We start from the raw sequence: 10,635 nt of genomic DNA on the forward strand, positions 1-10,635 counted from the left end.
ATCTAAGGAAAAGGCGGCTAGAGAGTTGAGTAGAGGGGGCCTCAGGATGTCGGACTACAGTCTTGCATCAACTCTGATAGGGAGAGTTGTGCATCATTACACCCTGGATTTGTGACTGAAAAGCTATGTGTACAGGTAAGATTTTATAGGTGAATCATATTAGGGATGCTTCCTATATAAGACTATCACGCACCCTTTGCTTTATCCATTCCATCTCTAGAGATTTAACTTACAAAGATACATGAAAAAGGATGCTTTGAAAACACTGTTTACAATAGCAAGAGACTATAAACAACCTGAGATACCACTGATGGGGGCATGGTTATAAAAACTGTGGTACATCCAAAACAGCAGAGTGTATATGAGATGCAACATGGCAGATAAAAACAAAGTGTATATATGTCTTGGTTTGGGTTTCTTTGAAAGAAAGCCTCAGACAAGGACTTGGGTGCTGAGTCATACACCATTGTGTGTGTGAGTGTTTATCTTGCATCTTCTTCATCCATTCCTCTGTTGATGGACACATAGGGTGCTTCCTTATCTTGGCAATCATAAATAATGCTACTGTGAACATTGAGGGGCATGTATCTTTTCAAATTACTGGGTTTTTGGATATATTAATATACCCAGGAGTGGGCTTGCTGGATCATATGGTAGTTCTGTTTCAAGTTTTTTAAGAAGCCTCCATATTGTTTTCACCAGTGGCCGCACAAACTTACTTCTCCACCAACGGTGTACAAGGATTCCCTTTTCTCCACATTCTCAGCAACATTTGTTATTTGTGTTCCTTTCATGGTAACCGTTCTGACAGGTGTGAGGCGATATCTCATTATGGTTTTGATTTGCATTTCCCTGGTGATTAGCGAGGCTGAACATCTTCTCTTGGCTGCCTGCATTTCCTCTTTGGAAAAATGTCTATTCAGTTTTTCTGCCCATTGTTTTTTTTTTTTTTTTTTTGAGTTGTATGAGTTGTTTGTATATATTGCACATTAATCCCTTATTGGTCATATCATTTGCAAATATTTTCTCCCACTTAGTAGGTCATCTTTTTATCAATGGTTTTCAACACATTTTAAGTTTAGTTAGATCCCATTTGTTTATTTTTGCTTTTTTTTCTTCTTACTTTAGGAGGCAGATCCAAGAAATATTCCTGCAATTTATGTCAAAGAGTACTCTGCCTATATTTTCCTCCAGGAATTTTTTATTATGGTACCTGGTCTTACACTTAGGTCTTTAATCCATTTTGAGTTTATTTTTGTATGTGCTGTTAGAGAATGTTGTATTTTCATTCCTCTACATGTAACTGTCCAGTTTTTCCAGACCATTTACTGAAGAGACTATCTTTCTTCATAGTATATTCTTTAATCATCAATGAAGTTTTGATCAATGATCATTTTAAGTTAATTTCTGTTTATAGTGTAAGGCAATGTTCAAAGTTTACTTATTCCTGGGATATTCAATTGTCCTAGTAACAATTGTTTAAAATCCTTTCCCATTGGATTGCTTTGGCAGTTTTGTCAAAAATTAATTGACCATGTATGATTTGGTCTGTTTCTGGACCTTTTATTCTATTCCACCCATCTATTTGTCGATCCTATGTTAATAGCACAGTCTTTATTATTGCAGCTTTATGATAAATCCAAAAGCAGTGAGAGCCAAGTGTGGTTCTTTTTGGATGTAGTGTAGGAGGTAGGGTAAGTCCTCCAACTTTGTTCTTCTTTTTCAAAGTTGTTTTGGCTATTTTAAATTCTTAACATTTACATACAAATTGTATTAACAATTCATCAATTTCTATTAAAAAAAAAACCCCGAAACTACATTGAATCCCAATACACTGGAAAATATTAAACATCTTAATAATATTGTATCTGTATCCAACAATCTGTAAACGTTGTATATACTTCCTTCATTTAGGTCTTAACTTTTTCTGTATTTCGTCATTTTCAGTGTGCAGGTTTAGCATAAGTCTTGTTAAATTTATCCACAAGTGTTTTATATTTTTTGATGCTGTCACAAGTAGTGTTTGTGGCAGCCAGCCCCCAGGCTGGCCCTCTGCTCCTTCTCTGCCCGTATTCATGCCCTTGTACAGTACCTCCTGCACACACATGCAGTGTACCAGGTCTGTGTGACCAACAGGATACGGCAAAGTGATGGAACGCCATTTCTGAGAGTAGGCAGTAAAAAAGCAACACGGCTTCTTCCTTGCTGTCTCTTGGATTGCTTGCTCTGGAAAATACGAGAACAGCTCTACTTGATGGTCCAATGGGGTGAAGGGCAGATGCCATCATAAACGAGGAATTGAGGCCTCCACTAACAAGCTATGAATACGTGATTTTGAAGGTGGATCCTCCAGACCCAGTCGAGCCTTCAGATGACCACAGCCCTGGCCAACATCTCGACTGCAACCTCCTGACAGATCCTGACCGAGGCGACCTATTAAATCTTCTCCCAGGTTCCATACTTGTAGAAACTGTGAGATAATAGATGTTTGTTGTTTCAAACTGATAACTTGATAATTCATTATGTAGCAATTGAGAACTACTACAGGAGTTAAAAAAAATGGTATCTATTTTATTTTGATTTCTAACACTCTGTTTTTACCATTTAGAAATTCCAATACACACACACACACACACACAAACACATAGATATGTATATATACACATACACAAATATACACATATGTAAAGAGAGACTTTGTTTTCTGTGTCCTTTCTAAAAATTAGCTTTTTGGCAGATATTTTAGAATTTTCTACATAAGCAATCCTGTAATCTGTGGCAAAAACAGTTTTTCTCCTTTTCAAATCTAGATACTTTTTGTTTATTCTACTACCTTATTGGTAGGACTTTTAGTATAACATTGAATAAAATGGTGAGAACAGATATTCTTGCCTTGTTTTGATCTTGTGAGGAAAGTCGTTCAGTCACTCACCATAAGTATAATGTTAGCTGTAGGTTTTTCTGAGATGTCATTTATCAGGCTGAGGAGGTTTTCTTCTGTTCTTAATTTACCAAGAAGTTTAAAATTCTCTTTTTTTTTTGTTATCACTTCCTCTTTACGTTCTAGTCTGATTTTCTTCATAGTTACCACTTGATCTGTAGTTTACCCTTACACATAACTCCATAGATACCTTCTCCAACTTTCTCTATTTTGGAAAATTCATCTATGATTGCTCAATCAGAGTGGTAGATCTGGACTATTACTCTGTGGTGGTGGACACAGGGGATGGGATGTCAGAGGAGTGGTGGAGGCCGTGACAGAGTTACCATATCTGTGTCACCTTTCCTCAACTCCAAGAGCCCTGAGATCTTTTATTGTGAATAATTTTCTACTAATCTTTCTGGGTCTATTGAGATAATTATGTTCTTTCTTTTTTGTGTTGTTAACATGTTGAATTGCATTGATTGATATTTGAATGTTAAACCAACCTTGCATTCCTGAGATAATATCCACTTGATCATCATGAATGAATTGTTTCTGAAAATATTTGATGAATTGTTGTTGTTCAGCCACCCAGTTGTGTCTGACTCTTTGTGACCCCATGGACTGTAGCACACCAGGCCTCTCTGTCCTTTGCCATCTCCTGAAGTTTGCCCAAGTTTATTTCCATTGCATCGGTGATGCCATCCAGCCATCTCATCCTCAGATGCCCTCTTCTTCTTCTGCCCTCAATCTTTCCCAGCATCGGGGACTTTTCTGATGAGTCAGCTGTTTGCATCAGATGACCAAAATATTGGAGTTTCAACTTCAGCATCAGTTCTTCCAATGAGTATTCAGGGTTTGATTTCCCTGAAGATTGACTGGTTTGATCTCCTTCCTGTCCAAGGGGCTCTCAGGAGTCTTCTCTAGCAATTGGAAGGCATCAATTCTTCAGTGCTTCTTTATAGTCCAGCTCTCACAATATATGACTACTGGGAAGACCATAGCCTTGACTATATGGACCTTTGTTGGCAGAGTAACGTCTGCTTTTCAGCACACCATCGAGGTTTGACATAGCTTTCCTGCCAAGAAGCAAACGTCTTCCGATTTCATGGCTGCAGTCACCAACCGCAGTGATTTTGGAGCCGAAGAAGAGGAAATCTTTCACTACTACCACCTTTCCCCCCCTCTATTTGCCATGAAGTAATGGGACTGGATGCTATGATCTTAGTTTTTTTAATATTCAGTTTTAAGCCAGTTTTTCTATTATTTGAGGCACATTTGCATTTCATCTGAGAGAAACCAGGAGACTCTGCTCCCATTGGCTGCTTTTGGGATCACAGTGCTTCCTTGGTTCTTGAAACTTGGATAAATGGGTTTTTATAACCGTTGGAGATCCTTGAGGGAAGTGTCCAGACTGAGACATGTGGGAATTTTGGTTGATAATTCCCTGTCCCCTTGAATCAATATATTTGTTCAATCAAAATGTTTGTTCAACTTTAATTTGGAAGAGGAGTTGAAAACTGGGATAGTGAAAAAAAGAATGGAGAAGAAGGGCTGCTGGTAGAAACCTCAAAATAGGGAAAATATTAAGATATTAGCTACAGTAAAAGACAAATATTTACTATTGAAATCATGGCCTTTAGGGATCTTAGCCACAACTTCAGGATCATTTTACATTATTTCTTTAAACACACCTTTTATTTTCCCGAGAAGAGTTTTGAAATTGCAGTTTTCCTCCTCCTCCTTAATTTCCAGCGACATACCAGCATCCGGTGATGTTTTGCATACTTTTCCTTCTGCGCTGGTGCCTGGCAGAGCCACTCCTTATTCTGACTCTGGCCTATGTCCCTTCAGTGCTTTGAGGTCAGTAAGAGTTTGAGCAGTATTTGTTGAGAGCTCAGTGTCCCCTTCTTCAAGACTCCAGGGAGATGCATATGAGATATTATGATAATTTATTTTCACTCAAGGGCATTAAGACAAGAAAAAGCCTCTGCTGGCCTACTTCAGAGGCTGGGGTTACTGCCTGTATGTTATGAGTAGGGAGACTGAGACATGGGATTCTGGAAAGGATACTTTCAGTGGATAAAATGATAGAAAAGAGTCTGGATGGCTCCATCAAGTCCCAAACAGCTATCAACTTCTCAAGGTTAACATGCGGAGAAAGGCTAGAACCTCTCCGCTTTCTCCTGCGTCCAGGCAGCTATGGGTCTTGAAGACTGTGAAAATGACTGCTGAGCGGAGCATAGCAATGCAGTCTCTCTCTGTCCTCAGTCTCATTTTTCATTCTCTCTCCTTGATCCCCCTCTAATCTAGACTGGGACAATCAGATGACAAAAGAGTTCTACTTTAAAACAAGTGCACTCAGGTATTTATAGTTAGGAAATGGACTGAATGAGCCAGCTGCTAAAAAATAGAAGGTCTGATTTTATCCATTCAGGAAGATTGTGGCCCAATGCAGTTAGGGATAAAATAGATCAATTCAGATCTAATATTTAGAAAACTTATCCCAGATTGGAATGGTTGGCCTCTCATGAGAAATGCTATAGATTTTTCCAAATTGGCAGCAATGGTGGGGATGGACTTTGCAGGGAAAAGGCTTGACATTGCCTGGACATCAGAACATATTCTCAAGTCTGTTTTAGTTTCCCTCCAGAAAAATTGGTCCAAGTCGTCTAAGCTTTGCACTACATAACTGTGAGTAAAAGTTGCTGAGTCCTTAAGGGAGGTTTCGGGGCTCTGACTTATGTTTGGGGAATTCTAATTCTATGCCAATCGTGTGGTAGATACTCATTCAATTTTCGCACATGGGTAAGTTTGGTGAATGAATAAACATATGCATAGCATTTACTGGGCTTTCCTGCTGGCTCAGGTGGTAAAGAATCTGCCTGCAATGCAGAAGACCTGGGTTTGATTCCTGGGTCGGGAAGATCCCCTGGAGAAAGGCATGGCCACCCATTCCAATATTCTTGCCTGGAGAATCCCATGGACAGAGGAGCCTGGGGGCTGCAGTCCACAGGGTTGCAAAGAGTTGGACACAACAGAACGACTAACACTTTCACTTTCACTATTGAGCACTTGCTGAGTTCCATGCACCATGCTAGGCCCTTCTCATTCTATTTTATTTAGGTCTCATCATAACCTTGGCATATGCTCTCCATTTTGCTGATACACAAACTGAGTCTCAGCTAGGATTTTTCAAAGCCATGTTGGTTGAGAAGAGCAGATTGAGATTTATCTAGCATGCAGGATAGATGTGGAGTCTTGATTTATGCAATCCTGTTGGCATTTTATTCTGGGATGTGCACTTAGAGGCCCTCCATCAGCGGCTTTCTTAACTACATCTCTCATTATCTCTTCCTCCTTGGAGTTCAATAACCTACTTGTACTGAGATGGTTGGATGGCATCACTGACTCGATGTACATGAGTTTGAGTAAACTCGGGGAGTTGGTGATGGACAGGGAGGCCTGGCGTGCTGCAGTCCATGGGGTTGTAAAGAGTCAGATACGACTGAGCGACTGAACTGAACTGAACTGAACTGTTCAACTTTGCATCCACGTTGTTTTCTTTTCCACTGTATCAGTTTAGAAATGCTTTAAGGCACAAGGAAAAAACCTCAACCAATGTGATGTTTAAAAAAAAAATAGGTTTTAAGTTCTTTGATAGACCTCCAACTGAGATCTAGCATCTCTGTCCCCTTTCCTTGAATTCGATAACTGCTTTGACCAATTGAATAATGAAGAAATGACACTGATTCCTGCATGAGGCTGAATCATAAAAATCCATGAAACTTCTACATAGGCCTCTTGGAATGCTTGCTCTTAGGACACAGTAATAGTTCTAACACTGTGAAAAGCATAAGGCTTAGGGAGAGGCCACGTGTGCTGGCACTTGGTCAAGAGTCGCACGTGAGCCTAGTCTTTGGTCCTTCCAGCTTGAGTACCAGACATGTGAGTGAAGAAGCACTCTTGGAATTGGATTCTGCAGGTCCAGTTATTCTAGTTCCTGGGTATTTGAGTCACTTACCTGGTTGAACCTTCTCAAGAGAGGCCCCAGATACCATGGAGTAGAGACAAACCATTGCAGATGGACTCTGAATTCTTGACCTGCTGCCTGTGAGCCTGATAAAATGACTTATTTTAATGTCACTAAGTTTTAGAGTAGCTTGTTATATGGTACAAGTAACTGGGCTATCCAGCTAGCACTGGTTTACAGCAGTTGAAATATGTGTATACCTGTATTTAATGAAGTGAGATCTAGAGGTAGGCCCTTGTTGGCGTTAGTTCATTGCTCAGCTGTGCCATTAGGGACCCAGGATCTTTCCGTACATTCATATTGCCATCCTTAATGTTACCTTTTTTCCTCATGCTTGTTGCCTCATAGTTTTGGCATAAATGCTGTAGCTCCAGGCATTGCATCAGCATTCAAGTTAGGAAGAAGAAAGGACAGGCAGAGTTTGCCTTATCTATATGGTTTTTTAGGAAAGCTAAACTTTTCCCAGAAGCCTCAGGTCCTTACTTATGTCTCACCAATTATAATTTTGTCACATGGCCACTCTGATGGGAAGAGAGGCTGGAAAAAAATGAGCATTTATCTGGCAGAATGTTGTTCTAAACACAGTCTGGATTTGCTTAGCAAGGACACTAGAGACCACGAGAACCACGTGGGCAAGGCCAGTGTCTGCCACATACCTCAATTGCTTTGCATTATTTTTTCTGGTTGGTTCAACTAGGTAGTGAGTTATTGAAAACAGAGATAATGATGATTACTTCTCTGGAATGCTTCTTAGCATCCAACATAGCACTGAGAATGTCATTTCTATTTAATGCGTTCACCTGTTGAAGAAAGAGGAACATAATGAAGAGGTGATTTTCCAGAGCAGAAGTCTTCACATTTTTTTCTCTGCATAGCCCCTGAAAACATTTTAAGAGGCAATGTGCCTCCTTGTACATTTTTAACCTGGTATTTGCAGTTTTTGTTATAAATTTATATAAAAAATTACAAAGAATATAATTTTTGGCAAGTAGTTAATAATGAAATTTTAAAATAAACATTTATATTGCTTTTTAAAATTTCCAGTCTAAATGCCATACTGATTTGATAGTACTGTGTTCTGTTTTAAAATTTGCAAATGAGTTTTCCTTTAGTAGTTAGAAAATTTTACATCTTTTCTTTTTTTCTTTGTACTCACATTTTCATTCCAGTTTCCTCACAGAATTTTATTCTAATGTAATATATTTTTAGGCTTGAAAGTTTGCTTTGTTGATTTCTTGCTTCTTGTATCATGCTTCTTTGCAACAAAAACATACATATAAGGTGAAACAGCAATTTAAAACATTTCATGTGACTAAAAGGCTTTAAGTACTAAAACATTTCTTCTGTATTGAATTATCATTGAAATTATTATACTATATAATTGAGAAAAGCAACATAAATATATTATACCTTTTGATATAGAATTATTAAACACAGAAGTAAAATTCATTGCAAATGTATCTGCTGTGAGATGGATGGGATTTTAAAAACTTGTATCATCTGGAGAAGGAAATGGGAATCCACTCCAGCACTCTTGCCTGGAAAACCCCATGGACGGAGGAGCATGATAGGCTACAGTCCATGGGGTCGCAAAGAGTCGGACATGACTGAGCGACTTCACTTTCATTAAAAAAAATTAATAAATAAAAAATAAATAAAAACTTGTATCTGTGTACGAATATTACTTATTGCTTGAATGAAACAGTTTGGCATCAATTGCAAGCCTATTTTTGTTTATTAAGACAAGTGTGGACGAATGTTAAGTAGACTTATTGTGGTCATCATTTTGTGATATTTACAAGTATTGAGTCATTACATTATACACCTGAAACTAGTGTAAGGTTATATTTCAATTAAATAAAGATGAAAGTGCTGAACACGTTCACATAAGTAAATGGGAACGTAAGGAATATTATTACCTTTGAATTACTTGAACTACTTCCAAGTTGTATATCAAAAATCACATAGTGGCTTGTCATCAGAAATTATTTTTAATGATCTATCAGCTGACAGCTCAATTAGGTCCTCCTTCGATTATGTGGAAAACACCTGACTTGGAAACTAACTTGCAACCAGTCATTTGAGCTGTTCTCTTGCAAATGGATTTCCTCTGCTTATTAGAGACATTCACAACCTCAGTATTTCTATTTCCTACCTCCTGGCTGGAAGTTTGTGCTCCAGGATACATCATAGTAAGATTTGGGATGAGGAAGCCATTTGTCTTGCTGGGAGAAGGGCTGCTGTGAAAGAGAACTAGGGAAAATAGGGAGGAGAACTTGCCTGATGCCGCAGTTGCAGGCAGATCAAGTTTAGGAGAGTGCCGGGGTCCAGCCCCGGTGGATCCAGGGAATTTGAAACGGGGATGGCGTCGGCGAGGATCAGGAAACAATTGCTTGCTGCTGCTAAGTCACTTCAGTCGTGTCCGACTCTGTGCGACCCCATAGATGGCAGCCCACTAGGCTCCTCTGTCCCTGGGATTCTCCAGGCAAGAACACTGGAGTGGGTTTCCATTTCCTTCTCCAATGAATGAAAGTGAAAAGTGAAAGTAAAGTCACTCAGTCATGCCCGGCTCTTAGCGACCCCATGGACTGCAGCCTACCAGGCTCCTCCGTCCGTGGTATTTTCCAGGCAAGAGTACTGGAGTGGGTTGCCATTGCCTTCTCCAACAATTGCTTAATTAAACGTTAATTAAGGATATAAAGAGTGGTTAAATAAGGATAGCTCAGTGAGGAAATTCAGTGGAGAAAAGAGGCTGAATAATTCAGCCAGAAGGTGAGAGAAAGAACGACATGGGGAGACCAAGCTTCGGTGAACAAGGCCCACACTTTATTTTCCAAAGTAGTTTTTATACCTTAAGTTATGCATAGAGGATAATGGGGGAAGGGGTAGAGTCATGCAGTAAGCCAGGCTTTCTTCCTGCAAACTTATCATATGCAAAAGTTTAGGTGATTTGCATCATCTTCTGGCCCGGAGGCCTGTTAACGTTTTAAGACCCTTTCTTCAGAAAACTTATTTTTCTCTAAAGGTGATTAGTCAGGCGCCACCCTCCAAAAGCATTAGATAAAGTTGCATTCCTATAGGGCAAAGGTGTGGTGGGCTCTAACAAGAAAAAGAATTAACTCAAGGGTCCAAGGTTACAAACATTAAAGCTACTACTTACACCAATTATATTAATCAATACACTGCCAGGGACACAGCAGGTAAGGGATATGGAAACTTAGCAGCAAACATTGGCCCAACAAGTGAAAAACCCTTCACCAATACAATTTCTAATCAATCTTATAGCTGCTCAAAGGAATCTGTATTCAGACAGTTTATAACATCTCATGCCTCTCACGGTTGTGAACTAAAACACTCTTGTCACGCCCAGGAACTTTATTAACTGGAGCTGTAATTTAACTCTTTTTTCAGAGAGAGGTGGTGGGGGACAGCCCCCATAAAGTCAGAGGTGTAGGTGAGAGCACAAAGCAGTAAAGTAGGCAGACTCTGGTTTTGGGGGTAGATGCTCGAGAATTTCCAGGGGGACTCCTGAGGCTCGATTTCGCCTTTGCGTATGCCGAGCCTCCTTCCTCATGACCTTTGCCACGGGCAGAGTTCCTCACGCTGGCTCCCGGCAGGAGAGTCTGTAGGGAAACTGAGGATTTGAAAATGGATCCTCATAAGTCTATCCGTGTCCCCA

The sequence above is a fragment of the Bubalus kerabau genome, chromosome 10, assembly GCF_029407905.1.
Source record: "Bubalus kerabau isolate K-KA32 ecotype Philippines breed swamp buffalo chromosome 10, PCC_UOA_SB_1v2, whole genome shotgun sequence".
Classification (NCBI taxonomy): Eukaryota; Metazoa; Chordata; class Mammalia; order Artiodactyla; family Bovidae; genus Bubalus; species Bubalus kerabau.